Raw genomic sequence first — 14,973 nt, 5'->3', positions numbered from 1 at the left:
TTGCTCTCTGTGATGGAAGAAAAATAAATTGAATTTAATATCAGGGAATATTTTACTGACTGTCTTACCAGCTCACATATGGTTCAATAAAATTTGTCAGGAGCTGTGGAAGTACTTCCAATCTGTCTGGTAACGTCCCACAATAAGAGAAGACTTTGACAAAAAACTATAGATCTGGCTGCAGATTTTGGAGCAGAAACTATTTAGGGTCAGAACCGACAGGTGGGAGCGTTGTAGTTCCAATCTGGTTTTAAGCAGATGATGATCTAGAAAACCTGAGGAAGACTTGGGTGCGGGGATACACGTGCACGCCTGTAACGTGAAGATACGCCTTCTCAAATGCCGCTCTCCGGTAGCATTTTGTTAATGCTTCTAGGTTTGACGTACCGCAGATGGGCGGGAGTTACGTGACCAAGAACCCCGTCCTCGCCCGTGGAATGGCTCTGTCGTGTCCCAGGAGGTTGAAAGAGCAGAGTGTTCAGGAGGGCCAGTGGCCTCCTTTGTGCCGCGGTGCCACTCTGGCTCCCGGGTGCAACCACCTGCAGGGAGCAGAAGAGAAAGATGCGCGAGAGGAGGTCTGGGGGGGTTAGCAAGCTGCCTACGGCTTTAATCCCAAACAAAACGCGTAGCTGCGGAGGTGGCCGCGATGAACAAAAGCGGCAAAGCAGATGTGACCGGACTAGGCTTCCACTTACGTAAGTGGAAGTCAGCAGAGACAGAATAAAAGTGAACTTTTTTTTTTCCTCCAAAAATTGCGTAATGCTAGATTTTGGAAAAGAGCTAGCACATGTTATTGTAGGACCAATAAAAAAGGTAGATGGGGGCATATAGCAAATCTATCACATATGTTCTAAAAAAAGAAATCTAAACAAAGCCTCGGCAAGCCAATAGAGCACATTTTACGGGAAATATAATTATTTAAGGCTTGAAGATAATGCAAAGTGGGATGCTGCAGGGGTTTACTGAAGGTGCATTGTGCCAGGCGGAGAGGATATCGTTCTTTACTAAAATTAATGAATTTCTAGACCAAGGAGGTGTGGTTGACATCATCTGTCTGTACTGGATATCTGGAAATTAATATCTGGATATTAATAGTCGAAAGTGGAAAACTGGGGATCAGTATAAGTAAAATATGCGATTAGCTAAGTGAGAGACAGCACTGGTTTGTGCTGAATGAGAAAGTACAAGGTTGTGTAGGTGTCACTGTTGGAGTTCCTGAAGGATGAGTCTTGTGATCAGTCTTAAATTTTTCCTCAAGTGACATGGACAATGGAAGTGAGAGCAAGTTGATGAAATTTGCTGATGAGGAGGAAGAAAGAGTTGGGTCAATTAGTTGATCACTGAATGACTAAGTCACTATTATTATACATGAGTTGGAAACGGAAATGAAAAATCATAGGATGCATTTGAATTTGATTCTGTACAGAAAGAGGAAGTATTTGTCATTATTCAACACAATGGAGAAGTGTCTTTTAGAAGTGCTAATTGACAATTTTGTTTACTTGTCAGGAAATAAACTTATAAGTTTGATTTAGCAAAGTTGGAGACAGAAGATTCTTTTTTTTCATTCCAGGGAAAAGAACACTTCATTTACTCTAAAAGATGAGGCTAACACATGAATGAGTGGTATAACCTGAATATGATAAATTTGGAATAAAGCTGGAAATAAGAAGCTTTCTAAAAACAGAGTAGGGAAGTTTTACCTTCTGATCAGCGCAAGAGAGTGAAATAATTTGAAGATGGTATTGGAAGAAAACTTTATGAAAAAAATTACGCAAAATGTTACGCACAATAGCAGAGAACTGGGCTAGGTAAAAGCCCAAGAGATGCTGGTTCAGCAAGATTCATCAGCCTGTTTAGGAATGATGAAAACATGAACATGGTTGCGTAAGTTGAACTCTTGGTAGTTTCTGTGTCCCTCTTCGGCCGGGGTTATTCTGAAGGGAGGAGGAGAAGGAAGGGCAGCCTATTTTCATCCCTTTTTTGGTCACGATAGCTATGGTAATTGATTTGGGAATTACCTGGAAGAGGTGGTTTGTTAAATGGTGAGTAAAGCATGTGCATGTAACAACTGCCTCCCATGTTGACCCTGATTGTACTGAGAGCTGGAAATATAAATCTCCGCAGCTGGAGTTAGTGCCTTGGCCTCCGGAGCGGACATAACTAGAGGACTTGGACCGATGTTGGAGGCCCACAGTTTGACCTTCCACATGTTGCTGTGTAGTTGTTAGTGATGTAACTTCAGTTAGATAAAGCACAATTAGTTGTTATGAAGAAACCTGTGTCACTGGCAGAAATAGTAGAACTAAGCTTACACAAAAGTATTTGTCTGGCGACTCGCTACACCAATGATGAGCAGCAGCTCGGAGCAGTCACCACCGAAAAGGTCACCCAGCCTCGGAGATGCTCCCCGTCTCGTAAAACTCATCCACCTCAGCCTGGCCACCTCGGGGACATCTGACCATGCCGGGTCTCCAAGGATGCCTGGGACTAAGCTTTTGTGGCCAGAACCAACATCTGTAATACCCTGTTCCTCCCGACTCGTGCGGACAACCGCTCCAAGGAGAGGGGAAGCAGAGATAACCAAGTTTCTGTAGTTTGGTATTGTTCTATGCATTACTGATTGCTCCTTCACAGGGGCAATAAGTATCCAAAATATTTCATATCTATCCAGCTATTTTGTAGTAATAATGCATGTATTTAGTTTGTCGTGACCTAAACTACAACAGTTAGGCTCAGTGCTGTAACAGATCCTTTTCTTTTGCCAATAAGAACCTGACAGTTATGCACAGGGATACCTTAACTACTTTGCTTTTCATGGAAATGAACCCAATAGTGCAGTAATATGAGGAAAAAAGGAATTCTGCAAATTAAGCTGACTACCGTCAGATTTGACACAGTGCTGAATGCTTTGCAACGCGGGCTTGCACACCTCTGCAAACGAGAGCAGAACATTTTTCCTGTAGAATCAATTTGCAAGAACAGATCAGAGAGAATTGGAGAGAAATGGTACAAAGGGGAGACCGAGAGAAGGGTGGCACAGATAAGGAGAGAGAAGGAACCAGAATATCAAAAAGATGGAAGGAAGAAAAGGATAAAGATAAGCAGGGATAAGGTATATGCAAAGGGGGGCTGAAAAAAAGAGGAGAGGGCATGAGGGAAGACGGGCAGACAGAGGAGGGTGTGCATGAATGCCTGTAGGAGTTGCCGAAAAAAGGCTCACGTGCACAGCAGAAGCAGAGGAAGATGCAGGATGGATGCACGTACTGGGGGAGGGGGAGAGGCAGGGAGTACACGCAGCGGGAGGGGGAGACGGATAGATGGCAAACATGTATATAGGAGTGGTGGGGAGAAATAGTGGATGTACACAGCAGGGAAAGAGCAAGCGAGAGAGACACACAGCAGATGCACGCAGCAGGGGGGAGAAATGCATAGAATGGGGCGGGGGAGCAGTGCGGGGAAAGTATCGAGAAGCCTCGACAAAATTAAACAATAAAATAATAAGAAATCATAAAATTTGTGATTTGAACATTTATCACTATTTAACACGGGAAATCAAAAGACTTTGAAGAGAATTTGCATTAGTTAAAAATTTTAAGCACTTCAGATGTTAATGGTGTTTGGTTTGGAATAAGACTATGCTTGACTTAATGAATTCCTCTTTGCATTCGCAGTGAAGCAGATGTCTGCTTTCTGTGTCTGACAGGGGACCCGATCCATCGCTTTTTGACGTCAATAGGACAGTGGCTTTCTCAAGGGCGTGCATTTATCTTGTCAGTGTGGTCTAACCAACCAGCCTCGCTTCTCTGCTCTGGTCTCACACAGGTGAGGAAAGTGGGTGCGAAGTGTCGTCACCTAAACTCTGTGAAATCTAACGGCTGTCGGATGCTTCTCGATATTCTTATGCGTGTTTGGGCACCGGTCCCTATTAATCAGTGCAGCATGCAGTTGAGGGGAGGCTGCTGTGATGTGCCCCCGTGTGTGGTTGTAGAGGTATCTGGCACCAGCCCAATGGCACGGACAGGCTTAGACCACCCTAATGCTAAGTATAAAGCAGCATAAATAACAGAGCAGTCAAAGCATAACATGGGTTAAGGGACAGTGTGTGGAGGATTTTTTTTTTTTTTCTTTTATTGGATTAAATGATGTGTATCTTTTCCCAGTTTCTGTGGAAAATATACAAGAAAGCTCCAACAATTTTTATGAGCATAACGTAAACCTCACTGGTATGCATATGGAGGGAACACTGCCACCGGAGTGATTTTGTTATTACAACTGTTCACAAAGTTGGTCCTCTTGACTGAGCTGACAATTTAAAAGACAATCTATAAGGGAACAAAATAGCATGGGAAAAGTGACTCAAAGGGAATCACTTTTGTGAAGAGGCAACTTCGGTACAGCAAAGACATGAGAAACTGAAGGTTGAAGAAGCTGTTTCTCAACAAAGCAGGGTTTCCTCAATAGAAGAGGGGGCTTCCACGTGGAAGAAATGTGTTGCTGGAAAACTTGGCCTCTCATGACTGTTTTTGTGGGTGGAATCACAGGAATGTACATAGGATGGGCAGCAGTGTGGGCTGTCTCTCCTGCAAATGCTTTATACCCCCTAAAATAATTTATTCCCATTGGTTTGAGAAAGTCTCTACATTGCAGACTTTTGAAGGGGAGAGGTACCAGTGTCCAAATTCATGGGACAAAGTGAGTACGGCCAATATATCCATGCAGGCTTGCGCCTTTGATCATGGCGTGGCAATGAGAGGCTTTTGTAGCTTCAGTGAAAAGTAGAAGTATAGTGACTGGATTACCCTAAGGTGGAAACATGGTAGAAGACATGCTCAAAAAGTGGTAAGTGCTCTTATTCATATCACTGTTTTCCTCCCTTCTGAGAGACTTTCAGAGAGTAGAGATTTATTTTCTTCAAGTTTCATTTAACTTCTGCAAAATGTTCTGTAGTTGCTGCTGTCTTCCTACAGTGTAAGGGGCTTCATGGAGTACTGTGCTCTCTGGCCAAGCGGACTTAGCAAAAAGGAGAGAAGGTGGGTGAAATATGTGGGTTTCAAGAGAGGAGATGTATACCTCAGAGACTCACGTCAAAATAGCAATACAGTAGGCCATACTGAGAAATTAGGAAGTCCTAGAAGAGTCTGCCTGTCTCTTGTTCAGATTTGGAAGGATCTCACTGCCTGTTTCCTTCTGCCATAGCGAAGTCTGTGGGTGATTTGACAAGCAACGTCGAAAAGCAGGGAGGGAGAGACTCCTGCCACGAGAACTTGGCTTTTTGTATAAGTGGAGCCAAAAATAAATATGGAGAAAAGTGGCGGGACTGATGTATTCAATTAGATTTTAATGTGTCTGAAAGGGTAGTTCAGAGACAAGCTGGCCCTTCTATTTCTGTGTCCACTGGTACCTGCTCCGAGGGTCCATCAGTGCTCTTGGTGTAAGTGCCGTATGCATTCATTGCCTGTAAACATACGTCCCGCAGTCTCCTCCTAGCTCTGTGTTGTGAGTTTCCTCTCCTTTTTCTGAACTGTATAGGTAGGAGGATTTTGCGTAGACACTGCTGGAGCTGGGAGAGGTTTGGTCTGAACTGCTGTCCTGGCCATCTCCATCCTCAGAGGCTCTGTTCTCTGGTAGCATCAGCCCAGGCTGTTCTCGTTCTGCGCCCTCGCGCTGTTCTGAATACAGCGTGGCATTGCTGAGTCAGTTGAGTGAACAAAACAAATTCTGATGAATGGGAGCTCTCTCTTGCACGTATGCACGAGCGTGTTTTCGGAGTGCTGCTGTGGCAGAGGGAGGACCTCGCACCGCTCCCGGGGGCTCTGTGCGAAGCTGCCTGAAGCTGATGGGGAGATGTGTCTTCAAGCTGGGTCCAGTATACATAAAGGACTAAATAATTGCTTTTGGAATGCTAAAAATAGCTAAGATATTCATATTGTCTCTTTCCATGTTGCCATAATAAGTTTTGTCTCTTTTCTTAGATGCTTTAAATTTCTCCATGACGTTGAAAAGGAAAAATCTTGTTAGTCCAGATGTTTGAATAGGACTTGGAAGAAATCTCCCTTGGCATTCCGATAATTCTGTTTTGTAACCAGTGTTGGCCTGGGAAAGCAAGGATTATCTTGGGCAGTTCAAGTGTGACAAGATGAGCTGAATCTTATTATCAGAAGGAAAAAAAAGAGACTAAAATACAAGGGAATCAGTAAATGGTGGTGATTTGAAAATCCAGTAGATAGGGCTTCAGTGGGCCCATTGTAAAAGCAGAAGCTTAGCTGAGATTTTCAGATGGGTGAGAAGTGATAACTCTGTGAAGCAAACATTGCTGCTAAACAGAACCTGTGTATGAGTGTTGTGGTGCCAGGAGCACCATTTGGTTTTGGGTACCACGATTGCTCTGTAATTCTCTGATGAAATCTTTGCTTTTCAATAAGTGTTTTTTTGTTTTTTTAAGATATTCTCATATGTTAATAGCACAACCAGGTGTATTGTGAAATATGTTCTACTGCATACGTAAGTAGCACCTCATAAAAAAAATGAATCTTGTTTATGAAGTGGCTGCTATGAAGATTTAATTCTGGAGGGGCAAGCTTTAGAAATACATATACTAAAACCTTTCTGGTTTTCATCAGCTGCTCTACTGAAATTAATTTTACAGAATATCAAATTAGATGCTGTTTGTTTAACTACTTGAACTGTAGGGGTTACATGCCAGAAAAAGAAAAGTGTTTTGAATATAAAATAGTTCAAAATTAAGTCATTTTAAAATGGGAATGAATACTGTGAGAAAAGCTCAGTCCCCTTCAGCTCTGATTAGTGACTGTGTGATACTTAAAGGGATAGACTTGAATATTAATACGGTTGATGTGTCCTATCTTAAATCTATAAAAATTAGAATTAGACGTACAGCATAAATCATATCTGATTCTGGCATTTCATAACATGTTCCGGGTTTTTTTGATGTTTTTTTTTTTTTGAGGGGTGTGTGTTGTTTGTTTTTAACTTCAACATTAGCACTGTTGTGATTTAAATTACGCTTCATATTCAGAATGAAATTAGAGGACCTTATCTGGATGTTGATTGCAATCTTGATGATTTTTTTTTTTTTTTTGTTCAGGACCATGTAGTCTGCAGACACTGTAGCCTCTTTTTTCCTGTCAACAAGCAGAAGAAAAAACATTGAATTCTCACATGTGATGAAAGACTGGAAGGAAGACACAGAAAGGAAGAGAGCAGAAAGTAAAATGGCAGGTAGGGGAAGAGAGCGCTGAAATGCAGCTGAATTTCTGTGCATTTATGCAGCACAAACTAGGACTTACGCAGCAACGTGACAGAAATGTCAATTATGACCATATCACTGGTACGTAACTAAAAGGAAAGGCCTGCTCAGCTCCTGTGTTTCTTGATATATGGCAATATATTGTATGCACAATGTCTTGATTTCAGTTATGTTATCGAAGCTGAATTTAGGTAAGGTCATAATTGCAAATATATTACAAAGAAAGAAAAAATAAAAAGTTTATATATGCTTTCAGACCTATCTCACCATCCACATCTCACGTGACAGTTGAAAGCAGTTACAACGTACCAGGCAATTTTTAGAGTTTTTTAATACTACATTCTTAGTAGGTTTTTTTGATGTGTATTCATATCAGTTAATGGTACAGTATGCACAAAATATATCTTATTGACCTTATTTTAAAATACTGGTTTAGATCTGGTCCTCCCCCCCCCACCCCCCAATATTAATATTGATTACAGATTCTGAGAATTTTTCTCTCTAATCATTGTATTAAATCTTCAGACATCCCTGTGTCTAGGGGCTTGGTGTAAGAGGGCATGATGGCAGAATTCAGAGCATCATCTTCTGTCTTTATTGCTTTTCTTGTGACAAGTATTTAACAGAGAAAATCCATATATTTGAAAAAAGAAAAAAAAAATTAGACTTCTCCCCCCTGCCATGATTTTTGTAGGAAATGGTTACAATGTTGACTTCTTGAAATACACTAAATAGGAGAAAACATATTTAAACTCTAAGAATTTCTTGGCATCTACATAATCTGCATTGGATTGGAGTAGGATGGTAGCAACAGGTTGAAGTTAATATTCCTCAATTAATTACTTACGCTATATTAACGTATCAGATTCAGTTCTGATAAATTCAACTTTCCTTGTTTTCTAAATGTACCTCCATTTCTGAAATGAGTTAAAAATAAGTATGACAGTTGCAGATAAGATAAAATCTGACATTGGGCACATTCAGATAAATATATTCTTGAAAAACCACATTATAGTCTTGCAAAAGCCTTATTTACATGAATATGTTGAACATCATGGTGACCACATTTGTGGCTTCTCAGAGAGAACTTTCAAGTTAGAAATTTAGGGAACATTTTTGTATTAGGTTTTCTGAACAACTCTTTCTTTAACTTTTCCCTACACAGAAATCCTTTTAAAATTTAAACCTTCCTTCTACAAATTGAGTCATATCAAATTGTAGTTGATCAAAATATTGCTGCATTATTGGTAAATTTCTTTCCTCTGAGGAGACAAAATATGTTTTTTTACAGCTGAAGTATATTCATATGCTAGAAGTTGCAAAAGGGGTCAGCCCAACTGAGAAGATGTAATGTAGTATTTTGTATCTTGATTTTGCTTTTATTATTAAAAGTTAAAAAATGAAGGAACAGAAACTGATCTTGAGCATACGGTGGCCAGTGAAAACATATTTAAGAAAAACCCTCAACCCCCCCCCAAACACTCATAGTAGAATCCAGTTAGTCAACGAAGAAAATCATAAGCAGGCAAATTGCCTCATTTCTCCTTGGAAAGTCAAGGGCCTTCACTCCGTAAGTAACATATTTCATAATCCATCAAACCCCTGCTTTGTCTTTAGTGTCCTGTTTTGGCTGTACTATGTTATTCATAGGAAAATACAAGAAATATTTTATTGGATGACAATAAAGTAACCTGTCTGTTGAGAGAAATTCTTCCTACCCAGTTAGTGGATCCCTACTTGGTTTCCCTCCTTGAAGGATACTCTTGATGATCTGAAGAAAAAAAAAAAAAGGCCCACTGAAGTTCTTGGCTTCTATGATGTCCTGTGGCATTCAACTCTTTAAACTAAATTTGTATAATAAAAGCAAATGTTTCTTTTCAAGAGGCCAAAAATGCATTACTACATTAAAAAATTACTTTTTTTGTGTGTGGTGAGAAGGCTTAGCCACTCAGGTTTACTCTTCAGTGTCTGCATATTTATTTATTAACTTATTTTTACATAAGGAAACCCTAACTTAAGAGGCTCCTAACCAGGTGCGAGGTCTCAAGTAGAGAGAAGGAAAGCTGTCATGTCCTGTATTTTGTGCTGTTTGCTTTTTGCCATCAGTCAGGGCAGGTCAGTTTTCTAATTACAGGGTGAGGAGTCATGGATACAACATAAGACATAAGGAATGGGAATAAAGAAGTCAAAATCTGTTAGTATGCCTTTCTAAATCAGTGATAGGAATTGCATTTGAAATGCTCAGTGTAATATTGTATCAGCTGGTTTCACACAAAAATGTTGGAGAGAATACAGAAAAATCTGAGCATGAAAAACATTTTTAAAAGGAGAAATCAAAAAAGGCTGAAATTTCTTGTCTTCCAGAGGATGATTTTGATAGTTCCTGTTAGCCTTTTTCCGTAACAACAGAATATTCAGTAAAACAGTAAGGTGATAAATTCCAAATATTTGGAAGAGTTCTTCCAGAGGGCTGCTGTGGTATAGTACTGAAAATAAATCAAATGAATAAAATGTGATGTAGTGGAGAATAGTTAACAGCTGTTCAACTTTTGAAAAGGGAAACATAGTTCTAATTTACTGTGAATCTCAGACTATTTTTTGTCAAGTTCTTTATCAAATGGTCTTAAGAATTATCAAATGGTCTTAAGAAAAAACCTGAGACAGTGTACCTATATGACTTTCTGTACAAGGGCAGGCTGAACAGACTGGAACTTTTAGGCATAGAAGAGGTACGTATGTGGGAAGTGCTATGGTAGAGGTGAATACAAAGCTGATTGCTGCAGAGGGGATAAGTAGGGAGTAGCTGTTCATCATCTTCCTAAGAACCAGGGGAATCCAGTGTAATTATGAGCTGGTAGCCTTAGACAGGGAAAAAAAAACCCCCAAACCAGCAAGGTTTTTTTTTTTTCCACGGAACTACAGAATTTAAACTGTGGAATGCATCTCTACTATTTTCGGAAGGTCGAAAGTACAAACTGATTTAAAAAGAGACTGGAAAATCAACAGAGAACTGGCTAATGAGTAGCTATTAAAGACAATGGTGTGGACGCAATCCGTGACTTGGGAGATGTTATCCTCATTTATTAATGACAGGTATTTTGAATGTTCCTCAATGCTAGCAGCTATGGAGATGGGCTACATACTAGATGGACTGATGTTCTAATCTGCAGTTGCATTTTCTAGATTTTTAATCTGTATATGGCTATCTATGCAAAAATCCTCTCTTTAATCTTTTTTCCAGAGCCTAAGAAAGCTCAAAAAATCACTTGCTGTAGTGTATTCCCATAAGATACTCTGCATAAAATACAGGTTGCTGTGCGGTTCGTTGATACCCGTTTTCTACTTGATAAAGGTGCATTGCAACATCAAGACCAAAGGTGATAGTGTTTTGCTGCTAAACTGGGTAGGTACAATAATATTAACAATTCTTCTTGCTCTGAAAAATACTTTAGGATGTGATGAGGAGGAATGTTTGAGAAAGTCGGCTTTCTGTATCTTATGAGGCACTTAGATTAAAGTTTCCAGTGGCGATTACATTCCCGTTACACTTTGCCTGGCTACTGTTGATTGCATTACTGAGTGATGATTGAACCTCTCTGCAAGTGTTATAACGTATATACTGTTGGTGCATGACATGTGGTAGAAAGCAATATCCTTCTATATCCCAGTTCAGGACTGAGGAAATAAATGCACTGTGCAGTTTTGAGTAATTACTTGCACTCTGTTCATGAATCTACGTCTGCAATTTATTTAAACGTAAACAACTCTCTGGTTGCCTCTAACACTTTGGCTTTTCTCTTCAAAATTCTTTGGCAGAAGAATGCTTTCTCCTCTCTTGCAAGTGTTTAGTGGCTCGTCAACCTGTCCAACCTGTCATTTTCTGCGAGGCCAGTTGGCCAGTGGTCAGAACAGAAGCCTGTCGTTTGGGGACCTCCTGCACACTGGGCTACAAATGGAGGAAAGGTCCAGTTTGTATCCATTGTGTTATATTTTTAACTAATGATTTTTTTCCTTATTCGAATAAAATATTTATTAAATATTTAAAAATGTATTTATTTCAATGTAAAATGTAAAAATGTTAATCAGGCAATGCATATAGAGATTCAAGTACAACAGTCTTTGAAAAAGTATGTACTATAAAACATAAGTATTATCTAGTGTAGAAACAGTAAATAAAAAATAATTCTTAGCATATGGGTCTGACCCTTCAGAAAAATATACCCAATTGTAAAATGTTGGTGAATTTATACTTCTGAAGAATCTAAAAGCTTAAGGAGTCACCTGCTGGATATGCATAACAAATAATACAGCTGTCTGCTACATATGACTTCAGTTTAGCAGCGGAGCCAAATATTATGGTTTTGTCCACTTGTACCAGCAGAACACTTAGGCTTATACTCAATTTTCAGCACATTCTTGTATTTCTTTGGCTTCAGAGCTGCAAGTGAAACATGCCTATGTGGTTTGCTGAATAGTGGTGGACCACAGGACACTTGAATGCTTTTTGCACTTAGGCCTAATCAAGAAGTGTATCTGGAACATAGGGTGTTTCTAGCAAAGTCAAATGCATTACCAGTTTGACAGATCTCAAATTCAACTTGTTTTTAGCATAGCAGTGTGTTTTTGCTGGAGCAGTCTGCTTTGACTTGTTGAGTTCTCCGCTTGTGTAAAGACTCTCTTGTAAGCTTTTCCTTCTAAAAAGAAAAACAAAATAATAAGAAAAACAAACCCCCAAAACCCAAAAGAGAAAGAACAACTCTTGCATAAGTCTTAATGGAAGAGCTGTGCCAAGGTTAAAAAGGAAAATTGAAACAAAGGAACGACCAGTTAATAGAATGTAGGAAGTTTAGGTAAAATGAAGTCAAGTTTCATCCGTGCTGAAGAAGATACCTGCTGTCTAGCAAGCACAGTCTGAAGAAGACATAATACCTTATCTGTACCTGGGTTATTAGGGTAAATCTGCAGATAAAGATGTGTATAATGGAAGCTTCAAAAGCTGCAAATCTGATGTGATAAATGATTCAAAGTACAACACATTAGCTTGGATTTTAATGTTTGTAAAATGAATGAAACAATACATCTATATTCCAAAGCCATATTATCATAAATGTGTTTGCCAAAGTATAAGACATAAATTGCACTTAAATTTAGTAATCTCTGATGGTATGCTTGAATGTATCTTTGTGATTAAATGTGAACAATTGCTCCTTTAAGGTAAAGGTCTGTGTATGTGTGATTAATCAGATTGAAATGACAGGGCGGACAGCTCATGCCATGCCTAGTTATCAGAATGATTGATTTTAGTCGATGCTGCTGGATGAAAAAATATCTGTTAATAACTACAGCTGCAAAACTCCTGATGTCACTGATAGCACAAATCACTTCTCACATTCTGTATTATCTGCCTCATTTGCAGATACAGAGCATACAAACTGATCCATTGGAATGCAAAATTATAACATACAGATTTATGCAAGAGGGATGACTGCAAAGTGTGTTGCATGAGTAGTGTAAGAAGCTGAAAATTGCTGCTGTTGTAGCTGTCATAGACACGTTATTTTCTTTGGTATGTGTGGAGTTTTTGCTGTCAGGCTTTTATCCTGCAGATTGTTTGTGCTGTACTTCTCTTCCTGCTTAAAATAGAAAATCAGTCACCGAACCTGGATGCTGTTAAGTGTTCTTAGAATAGTTCTTAACTAACTTGGTTGATTTGCACTTTCTGATGAAAAAACCTTTGGTTGTTTATTGCAGGCTCTGAACAAACATGTTGTTCCAAAATCAACAAATAAGATTACAAATTGCATTGCATCAACAGAATTGTTTACCATAGGTATATTCCTTGCCATATAATATTTATCTGTTTAGTTGGCGTGTTTTTATTTTGAAAGATCTGGCATTTATCTTCATGAAACATTGTGTCTTATCTGCATTTTGCAGGGGTTAACAGGGAATGTGGACGTCTTATGGACCTCGGAGGAGGAGGCGGACAAGAGATAATCTTATGTGTTTGGTAGGATGTGCTGTTCTTGCATTCTTCCTATTTATTACTGTGTGTAAGAGTCTGCCCTGTCCATTTGTACTGCTTCCTTTCCTCCCCTTTCCTGTCTGTTCAAGGTGCTTAGCACCCAAAGGTGGAATAAGCTTCTTTTTTTTTTTCTTCTTTTTTTTTTTCCCAGCAGAACTGCAGAATGAACACAGGTCTGAGAAGTGCAAATCCTTTTGTGTCAGTGTTAACTGCTTCTCCCTCTCCCCCAGTAATTCACCCCTTGTTGTTCTAAATCCAGACCTTACCCAGCCTTTCTCCACTGGCTTTTTTTCTGCCATTCCCCACTGGCCCAAACCAACGCATTTCGTATACCTCCAAACACAAAAACCTTTGCAGGTTCTTAGGGTCGCCTGTCCCCCCAGCATTCACAAAAGCATCCGTTTTCAGGAAGCGCATACAGTGGTGGTCCAAAACGGTGGAGTTCTTGCTTTCGTAAATTGACAAAGTTGTCCTTTGCTCTTTCAAGCTTCTCCTTTCTGCTTTGTAGTTAAGTTCTTCAACTTCAGAAACGTTTATATAAAAAAACCCAGACTTGTTGAATGTGTATGCTATTTCGTCATGCCGCTGTTTAATTATGGCTGGGATTCTGCAGAAGTCCAGAGCGTGGTCATAGTGATACCAGTTAGCCTCAACATTTTATGGATGTAAATGACAGGGAAAAAATGTTAAGTTAGAAGAAAGCAGAGATGATTCCTGCTTAGTAGGATATTAAAGCATTACTGTCATTATTATTTGTTCTTATTTCTCCAGAGGACCTCGGTCTTGATTATGATTCCGTTGCGGTAAGTGCCTCTATCAATCACAGGGAGATCAAGTCCTTGCCTGAAGGTGTGCATATAAAGATACCCCATACAGCAGCATGCCCTGAAGGAGCTTGATGATAATTTCATAGGTGCCAAATACGTTAACGTGAGTTCAGGTAGATTGGCATGTTTCTGAAGTCTGAGGAATTTCAAGATGAAAACTTTTATTTATTTATTTATTTTAATTATTCCTGTGATTCTCCCAGGAATAACTGTGATGCAGAAATAAAAGACTTGCCTGCCCTTCAGATCTGCAACCTTCTGAACTTTGAATGGAAGGGTAACATGGCATATGTGAATATGACTTTATATAATAATTTTCATCATTGAAGAATTTTTTAACAAACATTAACAACATAACCCTCAAAAACATCTTTGTGGATATTTCCATTTTATATGTTGAGAAGGGATATGTGGGAATTCTGTGTTAGATGCTTTCATCAAAGGAATGGAAAACTGAGGATGAATCCTTGCCACTAGTGCAGTTTACTTAGGGATGATTCCTCAGTAAATTCCTTAATCTAAAAGTCATAACATTTTAAATAACAAACTTTTAATGTTCAGAATGGACCCAGTTACCCTTTAAGCAGCTAATAATTTGGAAATGCTGTTGGCCACAGATGCCCCTAAATTACCTTCCATCACTTTCCTTTCATACAAATAATGAACATTGCACTAAGCTGCAAATTCATCTTTTGTTCAAGCAAAAGAGTAAGAGTTGACTTTAAGCATCATCGTATGTGTGTGATGTTCCTGAGTTCATTGCTTGATTTGTTTGCAGATATGGCAGTGAGAACCGAGAAGATATGTTTAAAATACTGCTGGTTGTTCTCATGTGCGAGAAGAATCCCCGC

The 14,973-nt window shown here is 39.3% G+C and overlaps 1 long non-coding RNA gene across 2 annotated transcripts; it reads left to right on the top strand.

The window, feature by feature from the left end:
• The first annotated feature begins 12,594 nt into the window (after positions 1-12,594).
• Positions 12,595-14,208, top strand: LOC138682487 (uncharacterized). 2 transcript variants are annotated; one of them, XR_011322573.1, is made up of 4 exons: positions 12,595-12,836; positions 13,022-13,100; positions 13,208-13,280; positions 13,704-14,208. It is a non-coding gene; the product is annotated as an uncharacterized lncRNA (long non-coding RNA). The 2 variants fall into 2 exon arrangements; XR_011322572.1 differs by having other exon boundaries at positions 13,208-14,208.
• Positions 14,209-14,973: the final 765 nt, after the last annotated feature.

This window comes from Haliaeetus albicilla, chromosome 28, assembly GCF_947461875.1.
Source record: "Haliaeetus albicilla chromosome 28, bHalAlb1.1, whole genome shotgun sequence".
NCBI lineage: Eukaryota > Metazoa > Chordata > Aves > Accipitriformes > Accipitridae > Haliaeetus > Haliaeetus albicilla.
Note: the sequence above shows the minus strand (reverse complement) of the source record. Positions and strands in the feature narration are given on the sequence as shown.